This window comes from Lactuca virosa, chromosome 6 (assembly GCF_052849685.1).
Source record: "Lactuca virosa cultivar CGN04683 chromosome 6, Lactuca_virosa_CGN04683_v6, whole genome shotgun sequence".
Lineage (NCBI taxonomy): Eukaryota > Viridiplantae > Streptophyta > Magnoliopsida > Asterales > Asteraceae > Lactuca > Lactuca virosa.
Window position 1 is genome coordinate 508,615 of NC_136431.1, and position 13,418 is coordinate 522,032.

Below are 13,418 nucleotides of genomic sequence, written 5' to 3' on the forward strand. Positions count from 1 at the left end.
TTAGGGTTGGGATTGTTAAGTTGGGATATGATTTAGCAAAGTGAAATGACCTTTTTACCCTTATCTAGATAAAGGAATAATTGGACCGTTTATTTTGGTTAAAAATCCTGATTATTAATTAGGGTTATTTTTGGGATATGAATAGTATGAAGAGACGTACTAGCAGCAGCTCGAGTGTGTGGTTTAGTTATCTTCATATAGAGATAAGTCTTCTTACCACACTAGTGGGTCGAATGCACCAATGCCGGCCCACTGATTTGTATTTGTTGGATGTATGTAGTTATATAACTATGACTGATGTGATTGAATGATATATATATATATATATATATATATATATATATATATATATATATATATATATATATATATATATATATATATATATATATATATATATATATATATATATATATATATAGAGAGAGAGAGAGAGAGAGTAAGTGAATCTGGGCTTAGAGTCATTATGGACTCGGGGGTTGATATGGACTCGACACAACTTCTTGCTGGCATATGGGCTGATACGGTCACAGGGGTTGATATGGACCTGACACAACTACATGCTATCATATGGGGTTGATATGGACCTGACAAAGCCATGTGTTGTTAAATGTATATATTTCTTGTGTGTGGTATTTTGGGGGAGCTCACTAAGCCCTATGCTTATAGTTATGTTTATGGTTTCAAGTACTTCCGGATCAAAAGGGAAGGGCCCAACATGATCACAATGCATCCACCCATGTTCATTCATCTTTTGTTTAGGATTTGGTTTTGTACTCTAATAATTATTCTCATATTAACATACTTTTTTTGGGGTTGTTACGAAGACTTGTCTGTTTTTAATTCAATAAAAATGAAAAATTTATCCATGATTTTGGGGCGTTACAAGTTGGTATCAGAGCCTTGGTTTGAGGGATTCGGCACACTTTCGGACGTTCCAGAACTCAAATTGAGGGAATGATAATCTTTTCAAAGAAAAATGAGTTTTTAAAAGATTTATTGTAAAATAAAAAAAGGGTGCGATGCGTGCAATCACCCGAGCTCAAGTAAGTAATTCCCAAAATACACATACTTATTTTTTATAATTAGTATGCATGATATATGAATCACATGCTAGATTAGGGCTAAGGGTACTTGCAGGAATCGTATGATAGGGTTGCATGATCTGTGTGATGCCTTATAGCCTAGGAGATTCAGATGCTATATGTTCAGTTAATTGCTAAGTGCATGCTTTAAAAGTTGTATACGATTATGATCATATAGCCCAATAATGGTTGATTTAGCCTTATTTCCTATTCCTTGTTTGGTTGTGGACTTAGGGTAAACTCATTATTTGACAGTCTATGTGGTCCCATTTTATGTACAACTTGCAGTCATAAGGCATCCAGCAGTGTAGAATGAGAGTTCTTAGTATTGGGCGGTTGAGGGAGAATTCCTAGATGAGTTTAGGGAATGTTATAATACGACATGTATGAAGTATAGCGTAGTTTTCATATATAGATTTAGTGTGATATCTTAGAGGATCTGGGAAGGTGCTTGGGGAGAGTACAGACTGGTGTGGAAGGTAGTATTGGGCCCGTATTATTGGAAAGACAAGATCTATACTCGAGACAAGGCCAATCTTAGGAATTCTAAGAAGATTTGTAGTATGAGGATTTCCTCAAACTATGCTGATTGATTTATGTTTGCATTTCAGTTTGAGAATGATGATGATTACTCGTTCGGGTTCTGGATCGGGCACATAACCAATTGATGAGAGGTTGCATGAGCTTATTGCGGCTGAGGTTACCTACAAAATTTTGGATGGTACCCATGTGATGTTTGGTACCATCAAGGAGGGGATTATGGAGCTTATGTATGAGCGGCTTAGAGCCTTTCGAGTCAAGATTGCTGCAGGTCAGATAGGGGCATGAACTCCCTCATTTTGGGAGTTCAAGGCTTGTAGAGCTCCTGATTTCTTTAGGGGTAAGGACCCCATCGCTAGCCGACGTTGGATCGCTGATATGGAAAATGCTCAACGTACGAGTTTTTCCCCTGAGGGGGAAAATGTAGGGTTTGCTTCTTGCCTACTGAAGGACCGTGCATGTGACTGGTGGGATGAGGTTAGTCGAGTCGTGGGGACTACGGTTGTGGCAACCATGTCTTGGGAGGAGTTCGTTACGTGATTTAAGAGGGAGTTTGCACCGGCGATCGAGATGCAACAACTAGTGAGGGAGTTTTCGGACCTTTGTCAGACTATGGAGAAGGTGGCAGAGAGCATCGTTAAGTTCCGTGGGAGGGCTATGTTGGCTCTGCAGTATGCTACAGATAAGGAGATAAAGAAGACGGGATATCATGACATGTTGAGGGATGAAATCCGATAGTTTGTGAGCTTTTCAGGGTGTAAGACCCTGAATGATATGATCGAGAGGGTCTGTGAGTGGGAGATTGAGTTGGAGCTTTGTGAGAAGCGTAAGACAGAGCTAGTACAAACAACTGTGGGCCAAGAAAAGAGGCCCAAGACTTCAGAGCCACATTCTAGGGGCCAACAATGCCGAGGACGTTGCAGCAAGTGTGGCAAGTCGCACAGTAAGGTATGTCGATTGGCGGGTTTAGGATGTTTCAATTGTGGTCAGAATGGGCACATGATTAAGGATTTCCCCCAGAGTGCATTGATCTGTTTTCATTACAACCAGGCAGGCCATAAAAAGGCCGATTGTCCGAGGTTGTTAGGAGCGGCAGTGGCGGCGCCTGTATCAACCACTTTGAGGATTACCGACGGCCTCCATGGAAAGGCGGAGGCACCAGTGGTGAAGAGCATGGCATTTTAGCTGACTACCGATGAGACTCGAGCGGCACATGTTGTGGTTACCAATACGTAATTTCATTATATCTTTTATTACTTTTCTCATTTATGCTTATGTTGCTTCTGATCATGAATATGGACTTTCTTAGTCAATGGGATGACCGCTCATGTTCTATTTGATTCGGGTGCTACCCGATCCTTTGTATCTCTTGATCTTAGCAAGAAGGGTAGTGATGCTCTGAGATTTATGGATTATCCATTAGAGGTCAAGATTGTTGACGACTGTTCTATGAGAGCTTCGAGGATTCATCGGGGGTGTGTTTTGAATTTGTTTAGGGAGAGGTACTTTATTGATTTGGTGTCGATTCCTCTACGAGGATTAAAGGTTATTATTGGGATGGACTGGTTGGGCCCCAATGGGGCCATAATTGACTGTGAGCACCAGTGTGACATCCCCAAATTCACGGTCATTTTAAAATTTTTATTTATGCTTATTTTAAAATCAGAGTATCCTTTTTGAAGAATATTATTAAGGAATTTTTCCCAAAAAATATGATAAATATATTATCAAATCATTTTCGAACAAATATATTTTATTTATATTAAAACATTGGGATGTCATCGTCAATACAAAAACATAAGCATAAATAGACCTTACATTCATTTACACTAATGATTTACATCTCCTTTAATCTCGTAGTGTAATGTATATTCGCATCGATACTTGTTATACAAATAAACTCAGTGGGTCGGGTTGGGAAACCTAATGAGTACATAGGGTTTTCAACCCAGAATAATATAGTTAATTTGTTTCTTCACATACTTCATGTCCAATAATTAACCCGATTGCCCATCCCCATTATCTTCTTTATTCTTAAGGATCTACCCTAAGAATCATCTATTCTTAAATATTTATTCCTAGGAATAGGAACGAATTCCATCGCTGCCAGGGTTTATCTAACAGGAACTAAGTCCATAGTTGCCGATGTTATCTGTTAGGCACAACTGCCAATGCAATACATTATGCACTAAGTCCATAGCTACAAATTTTCATTCATAAGACACTAAGTCCATAGCTGCCAGGGTTTTTAGAGTACATCTGGTGGACACTTAGTTCAAAAACACCTACAGGTTGCGAGCCTGCTAGCGTTCCACTGGACTGTCTAGAATAGTCTGTGGTCGTCATCTATACTCTGCTAGATGACTAGATCAACTTCAAAGTCAATGTTTCTCCTCATCTTTCACCCCTCATCATCTATATCATCTTTCATCTCTCATCATTCATCTACCCATCTTTACCCAATATATTTATAGGTATAAAAATACATATACAGTTTAAATTACGTAAAACATGTATAAATCGTTCATCTAGCATAAAGATCAGGAACACAGATAATAAGTACATATAGCATGTATTAATATTAAATGATTCATATCTATGTGTAAGATGAGAGTAAATATGCACTCACTTGTTAAACTGACAACTCGAAATTCGGGCAGCGCTTCGCTTCTAACAACTGTCTTTTCCGTTGACGAAACCTAGTATCATTATCACTAAGTCTTAGTCTATTATTTATTATGACTAATTATTAGTGTAGATTCATCATTAACTCAAAGTCTACTTTCATGATCTATAAAGTAAGGAACAGTCAGGTAGGATCATATCGGAGGTAGAGTCCGTTTTTTATACGAAGTATACTGTTTGGAAATCCCACCTTAAACACCTCACTAAATCACAGCTTAGACACCATCCCCATAGGTAGATCAATCAGTATAACGACTTGGAATCACTGATAAATCTTGTTTATAGGTTCATAATAACGATAATGAACTTAAACATAAGTTATACTTAAAGTATGGTAAGCATAACTCACTTACAAGGGGGTTTAGCGAAGAACAGGGCTCTGCGCGGGCAGAACTTATGTGCCGAAAGCTCTTCTTCTCGTGGCCTTCGGGCGTTCAGGGACTCGCTTCTAATGCCTAGGAGGTTCTAGGGAAAGGCTTAGAGGGTTTGGGGGTGTTTGAGAGAGAATGGGTTAGAAAGGCATGATAAAAATAAAGAAAAACGCCTTCTATTTATAGGCTGCCAGCACCCTTGTAAGTGGGGCGTACGTAAGGGGACGTTGGGATTACTCAGTATGCTGGTCGTACTTCGAGCTACATGGGGCGTACCGGTGCCAGATTTTTCCATCTCGTGCAAAGCCATGGTGAGGAAGTAGTGGCCCAGATCTTGCCACGTGGCACTTCGAGGTTAAATCCAAAATTAATTATCTTCTAAAATCCGTAACTTTCGCATATAAGCCCCTTTTTTGATATATTTTATATCCACACGTAGGTAGCGACGTGATCTACAACTTTTGTTTGGACTCCGTCGGCAAATTTTGACTTTATTTTTAAATTTATATTTTAGTAGGCTTAGATAGTTAAAGTCCGTTAAAAATTTATAACTTTGTCATCTGATGTCCGTTTTCGACTGTCTTTATATCGTTGAGCTCCTATTAACGTGATCTTCAATTCTCGTTTAGGTTGTGTCGGTTAAAAATCGATTGATCTAAAATTCAATTTCCGGGTTGTGTACTGCTATGTTACATCTTAGAAAAATCATAACTTCGTCTAACGAAGTTAGATTTGGACATTCTCTATTTGCATGCTCTCGGTTTAACGTATACTACAACTTTCGTTTAGATCTCTAAGGCTAAAAAGTATTTTATCAAAAATTCACTTTTTACGATATGCGGCGCCGTGTCGGTTTAGTCGCGAAACTTCGACGGGTCATAACTGTTGGATTAGATGTCTAAGCCCATAACTATTATTGTATGTACTCGACCCGACCCGACATGGTCCATTTGGGTTGCATTTCACCGAAACAATTTGTATGGATAATCTTTTGAGAATAGTATTTTTATGATTTATTAATATATTATAAGTTATAATATATTAATATCATATTATTACTTAATTAGTATTGATCAAGAATTAATTTGGAATTAATTTAGTGATCAAAAGAGACTAATTAAATATGCACTCTTATATATATATATATATATATATATATATATATATATATATATATATATATATATATATATATATATATATATATATAGAATGGGCCAAGTTCATTTAGGTTGGGCTAAGCTTGCATGGATAGTCCATGGAGTTTTTAACCCATGGATCCTATGGAAATGAAAGGTCATGGGTATTAGGGTTTACATGAATGTAACCCTAATCCTCCATACTATATAAAGAGGTCTTTGGCACATGAAATGGCACTAGTGTGTGAGAAAACAAGATTGGGCCGATTTCTAGTGTGCTTACTATTCTCTCAAGTATTCCAAGGTGTTTTGGTGATTTGTGACTCCACTTGAGACATCCACATTATTGGTGCTAGGCTCTTGAAGCTCCAAGGAATCAACCACAAGGAAAAAGGTATGTCATCCCACTAAGTTTTATATTACAAGTACCCCATGGTATGCTAGTTAGGATGAGAACCTTGGAATAATCATATTTGCATGTATAATAGAGAAAACATAGATCCAAGGTTTATAGGGTTGCATGTACACCATAGGAGTGTTAGAATGCTCAAAACTCATCAGTGGTATCAGAGCCTAGGATTTCTTTCTTTATACTTGATGCAAATTGCTGAAAAAAGTCGATTTTCTGCTCATTGTTCAGTGGACTCACCGAGTCCTTGGGGGGACTCGACGAGTCCAAGTGTAAACTCATCCTACTCGTCGAGTAGGCTCTTGCACTCGGCGAGTAGGTGGCCCTGTGTGTAGATTTTTGAGTTTTACTGCTAGGAATGGACTAGAATCATTACCCTAAACTGTTTTAGACTTATAAAACCTATTTTTGGTGTGGGAATGATTATGCTAATCCATTTTTAATGGTTATTATCAAATTTTCAAGTTTTGAATATGTTTATATGATTCTTGAAATTGTTGATATGAATGTTCATACTTATGAGTTTTAGTAGATCATATGAATTATTTGCAAATTGTTTGTTAGTGTAATTCTTGATCTAAGTGCCAATTAATGCACTCCACAACTTGTCCTCAAGTTATGAAATTCCAAACGTTTTTCTTTAAAAGAGTTTTTAAAGCCATATGTTATAGAAACTTGAAGAGTCTTTTTCCATAAATTGTTTTATGACATCCATAACTTGTCCTCAAGTAATGGATTTTCAAGAGTCTTGTATTTAAAACCATTAAAACTCATAAGTTATAGAAATGAAAAGTTTTTGAATAGTTTCAAAACTTGCCCTCAAGTTTTGGAATTTGTAAAGTCTCACACACACTTTAATTCCAAACCCGAGAGTTTTAAAAGTTAAAATCCAACCCTTATACTTTATAGTATTATAAGTTAATAATATATATATATATATATATATATATATATATATATATATATATATATATATATATATATATATATATATATATAAAAGAGCAAGTCAGTCTTACCGTTAGTAGGCCTCATTCACGAAGCCGGTCTATAAGAGGGGTATAAGGTTACTGCCTATAAAACGGCAGTTTAATGGGTGTTCACTCTCACCCACCGCTTCCTTGACTGGTGGAGGGTCGTTAGCCGAACGGGTAGGACAAGAACTATAATTCTCATTATAAGTATAATGATAAATATAAAGTAACTAAACCTTTTATAAATTCCCAATCTTAGTTACTTTAGGAAAATGTGAATTTGGTGCTAACCCATGAAATTACACTTTGTACCTTACCAAGTCGTTGGTGGAGCGTGTGTGGGTAACCGACACACTAACATAGACTAGTAAGAGTGGCAAATGGTGACTTAATGTTTATCATAAATCGTTGGAGCGCGTGTGGTTAACCGACACATCGATTAGGTGATAAAGTTAAGGGTACCAAGTTAATTTGCATGGTTATTCACACCTTGTTTGTGATCCTCGGCATCCCAGTCACAAACTTGAGAGGGCACAATCGAGATTTAAACATGCCATTGAAAAGTTCAATGAATCTCAAAAGATCTTGGAGTTTCAAGCCAATTAAAACTTAATATATGTTTAGTTTTTCATGGTGGAAATTGGTGAATCGTCATTCGCCTACCTTCAAATATTTTGTAGCTTGGATTACGGAATCCCTCTTCCAAGTTATAAAATATTGTATTGGGTCCTAGCCTTAATATTTCATATTGGGTGTTATATTAAGGACTTAAGTCAACTAACTTGAATTTCTACCATTGTAGATGTCAAGATCAGACAACTATGATCTTGCCAAATCTCTTGGAACAAGCTTTCCTAATGAAGATTATGTCCCGCGATTGGATCATGGAAATCATACTTCTCTTCCTCCACTTCTTCCAATTATTCTCCCTGACCCACAAGCTTAAAGACTTGAAAAATTCAAGGTCACTCAAGCCCTACTTGCAATGAAACATGAAGATGGAAGGCCTGTGTGTTCTCACGTCTTAGAGATGAAGTCACATATCGACAGGCTGAGAGTGTTGGGTATCAAAGTCTCAAGGAAGTTGGCTGTTGACTGGGTTCTTCAATCACTTCCTGAATCATATAGTGAGTTCGTTAAGGACTACTATGTGACAGACCACAACATGACCCTTATTGATCTCAACTATTTGCTTGTTGCTGTTGAATCAAAAATGTTTTGGCGCACTAGAAAAGTAAATTTGGGTGGAAGGTCTATTTCTCAAACTTCCATGGACATTGACAATGGTAACATTGGAAGTCCAGAAAAGCTTTCTCTTCCCATTGGAAAGGGATCGGCCTTGGTCAACTCTGTTGACCAAAATGTAAAGGGAAAGGCTAAGTCTGTGATAGTCCCGTGTACCATTCCCAAAGAGTCTATATGTTTTTATTGTCAAGAGAAAGGGAATTGGTTGTGCAGCTGCCCTAACTACCTTAAAGATCTGAGAGAAGGAAGAATAAAAAAGGTTTGACTCTTCTTCAGGTAAGTCCACTATCTAACTCTGTTACGTTCCTAATTGTTGATTCTTAATACATGATGTGACTAGGTTGCATTTTGATGTTTTGCAGGATCAAGCAAAGGGAAGGAAACTTAAAAGAAGAGTATGTTGAATCTGATCACGAAGATGGATTTCATTCGCATGGTTCGAAGATCGGATTTTTGAGCTACTACTTAGGGGTTATGATAGATTGCTAGGAAATATGTAATAGCATAGTTTTCATTTAAAGTTGCATTGTAAGGAAAAAGTTTTTTCCGCATTTTATAAATAAATAAATTTGTTTTGTTTTATTTTATATCTCCTTGCAATGGCATTTATGGAAAATTGATGTTTGTATGTTTCTAGCAATAATGGAAATATAAATTTGATTCTTTCATTTGTGGTAGTGTCTAAATTTACCAAATAAGGAAAGATTCTCATCACCCACGTTTCAATTGGAACTGAAACTTGGAATCATGCAGGTTGTATTGTATGATGAATGAGAATCTTCATCTTTGGAAAATTAAGACTAATTCTTTGCTCACATGTATATGTGAGTCAAGTGAAGGACAAAGGGACCAGCTACACTTGGTTGTGCGTTGGTCAGGTCCACCACAAAGATAAATAAGACTACTCATCATGATTCACTAAAAGTTAGTAAATATGGTTACACTTACAAGTTTAAGTGTAATTCTGAAACATTGGAAAAGTTTCAGTATATGGCAGAACGAATGAGAAGAATCAGATTAGGCAGAAAGATAAAAGTTTCTCGAATATGAAAAGATGGGAGAGTACTTTAGTATCATGTTTTATGACCATCTTAATGATTATGAAACCATATCCCAATTCATACTCTAAGGACATCTTATTGCATTCTTATGACTAAAAAGAGGAGTCATGAATTGTTGAAGTGGTTAAATCAAGAAGATGAGTCATACTTCGTTCCAAAACAATTCTTAGAGTCACACTCCAAGATTGTAACTTGAGTGACACATCTTAAAAAAGGTTTATAACACTTTTCAAATGTATGAGTAAAAGGTTTTCTACTCTTGAACATTTAAAATTGGCAAGTTGTGATGTTTTGGATAAAACAAAGACCAACCAAGGCCAATTGTGTGAAGTGTTTGTCTTGATAAGAATCCACACTATCTTTTGAATATTTGTTTGTCAAGGAATGGTTCTTGGAAAGAGAGTCTTATATGTCAAGAGGACAGTGGGAGTCTAAAAAGATCCTAAAAGAGTTTCAAGAACTAATCAAGAATAAAACCTGTTGTTTATCACTAGCACACGACTTGAGGTTTATAGCCTATCATGATGACATATTCCTATTTCTGTGCCCATTATAGTTAAAGTTGACTATGCATCCGAGTTTTACAAGTTCTCAGTTGTTTGCATAACTACTTTTAAGCAACGGCAGTCCCTTGTGCTGCCAGGTGGCAAGAAGTTAAGATTGAACAAGTTTGGTCCATATGAGTTTGGATTTGTCACTAACCTTGTCTTGTGATTATGGTTTTGACAAATTCACATCGATAGGAACACATACACCATAAAATCTAAGTGTCATAAGGTTTCTCTCCGATTCATGAAAATGATGGTGAGGAAACGCTTTCACTAAGTAGATAGCAATTGTGATATTTGCATTCTCAAAGTCGTTAGTGGAGCGTGTGTGGTTAACCGGCACACTAACATGGACTTCTGAGAAATGGCAAAAAGGTTTAAACATTATGATTACCGCATCCCTCTTCGTAATTGTTTAGACACACATGTGAGCTATCTAAGGAAAGGTGTATAATTTTGACAAAGTTTTATCAAAGCATCTCGTATCAGAAATCTAAAATTTGGTAAGAAAGTCAATAAAGTACTGATTTCTAGAAGTCCAGCTAATTTCTAGATACATGTCAAAGCTAGTGGGAGCATAAGTGTTATGCTAATAATTATCATGTTAGTGGGAGCATGATTATTATGTAAAGTGTTAATTATAGAAAACAAAAAAAAAATTCAATTCCTGACTCTGCAAGTTTTGAAAAGTTGTTTTGCTATAATTAAGGGAGAGGAAATTATACTTCATTTCAATTCTAAAAAGCTTAGATTGAGATTTTAATCATCTTTAGTAAAGGATATATATATATGAATTTTGTGTTGGAATGGTTCAACATGAGGAAATTTTATATATATTGCGTTCTCAAAATTCGATTATGATTACGGCATACCTCTTCATAGTCGAATTATGAAAACATGGCAAAAACAAAAATATTGTAGCAAAATACTAGTCTAGGATCATGTCCTTATGTGAGACATCATGAATCGTGTCCCATATGCTTCGAATATAGGATTGATTACATGTGCTATAATATTTATCCTTTCTAAATTTTCCAAATGCCTAGGGCATTAAGAGGGGAAAAGACCTAGAATTAGATATGACTAAAATGATTAAGCAATTGTTGAGGACAATCTGAGTTTTTACCAAAGATTGGTTGCTCATGGACAGTTGGAAGTATGGAAATGTCTCCATAGGTGGAAGTTATTCAATCTGTGTAAGATTAGAAAATTTTAATGCAACAAGGATGTTCAAAGGAATGTACTTTGAATTTGAGACTTCGCTTCCATGGAATTGATCTCCATTGGAGTACTTTGTAATGTCTGTTGCCAAGTCTTTGTGACTTTGTGCATAGTCATTACAAAAGGATCAATGTATATGAGTTTAGAATCTAACAGATTTCGGTAAATGGTAGGAATTTGGAATTCTTACACTTACCATAAGGATTTTGGATTGTGAAATGAGAATCATTTGAATTATGTTCAGTTGATCTATTCCACAAAGTAAGGATCATAGACAAACATAGTGTTCATACTTGGTGTATGACATAACTATTGTTTGGACAAACATAGTGTGCATGCTTGGAGCATGGCATGCCTATTGTTTTAATTCAATTATTAAGTTGATTATTTGAAACATTATGCAATGAATAATATGTAATCAATATGGTGATAAATAAAAGGTGTTTTATTTATATTCATAAGTTCTGAGACCATATTGGATTCATTTATTCTTGTGTTTCATTTTGCATGTTTTGACTTCCCGAATAACTAGGTTATTCAAACTATCCACAGTCGATCATACTTTGGTAGTAGGTATTGAGGCAAGACTGTCATGAAGGGTCTGTAGTTTGTCTGGGACAAAGTGGCTGCAGTGTACATGAGTGCTCCTGGAATGAGATTCGAGTATTGGATTAAACCCACGCTCATTTGAATCACTTCATGGATTTTATCACGAGTGATCATGAGACGATAATATCTTATATTTTTCAAAGGGAGACGTGTGAGTTGTAGTTGCGCGTCGGTTGCACATTGACATATGTAAACACAACCAGTAACTTGTTTGTTATAAAACATATCGTTGTGTGTAATTTGATGAGTAAGTACAAGCAAAAATTTGGGTCAAAGTTTATCCATTCCTTTTACCCTTGGAGGGATAAAAGCGATATCTGTGGGCCCCTCGATGATTTAGTGATGACACCCCTAAGTGCTTGGCCAAGCCTGGACTGATTTGATTTGTTCAATTAGTCAGTCGTCATAAATTGGAAATCGGGAAACAACAAATGGACAGTGAGAATGATTATAATCCATGTCTCAGTCCATATGATATCTAGAATGGAGGAATATATGATCCCTTATCTAATGGATACATCATTTGACTATGTCAGAGTTCGACAGCGGCTTTAAGAGCTACGATTGCTAGTCAGGATCTTGGAGTCATACTTGAATAATAGTTTTAGACTTATCCAAGTGGGAGACTGTTGGATTAGATGTCTAAGCCCATAACTATTATTGGTATGTACTCGACCCGACCTGACATGGTCCATTTGGGTTGCATTTCACCGAAACAATTTGTATGGAGAATCTTTTGAGAATAGTATTTTTATGATTTATTAATATATTATAAGTTATAATATATTAATATCATATTATTATTTAATTAGTATTGATCAAGAATTAATTTGGAATTAATTTAGTGATCAAAAGAGACTAATTAAATATGGACTCGTATATATATATATATATATATATATATATATATATATATATATATATATATATATATATATATATATATATAGAATGGGCCAAGTTCATTTAGGTTGGGCTAAGCTTGCATGGATAGTCCATGGAGTTTTTAACCCATGGATCCTATGGAAATGACAAGTCATGGGTATTAGGGTTTACATGAATGTAACCCTAATCCTCCATACTATATAAAGAGGTCTTTGGCACATGAAATGGCACTAGTGTGTGAGACAACAAGAGTGGGCCGATTTCTAGTGTGCTTACTATTCTCTCAAGTATTCCAAGGTGTTTTGGTGATTTATGATTCCACTTGAGGCATCCACATTATTGGTGCTAGGCTCTTGAAGCTCCAAGGAATCAACCACAAGGAAAAAGGTATGTCATCCCACTAAGTTTTATATTACAAGTACCCCATGGTATGCTAGTTAGGATGAGAACCTTGGAATAATCATATTTGCATGTATAATAGAGAAAACATAGATCCAAGGTTTATAGGGTTGCATGTACACCATATGAGTGTTAGAATGCTCAAAACCCATCAATAACTTCTTCATTATAAGTCGGATTTTAGCGTTCTTTATATGTACGAAATCCTTGTGACATATACTAAAACTTTGGTTAAGATTATTTATGC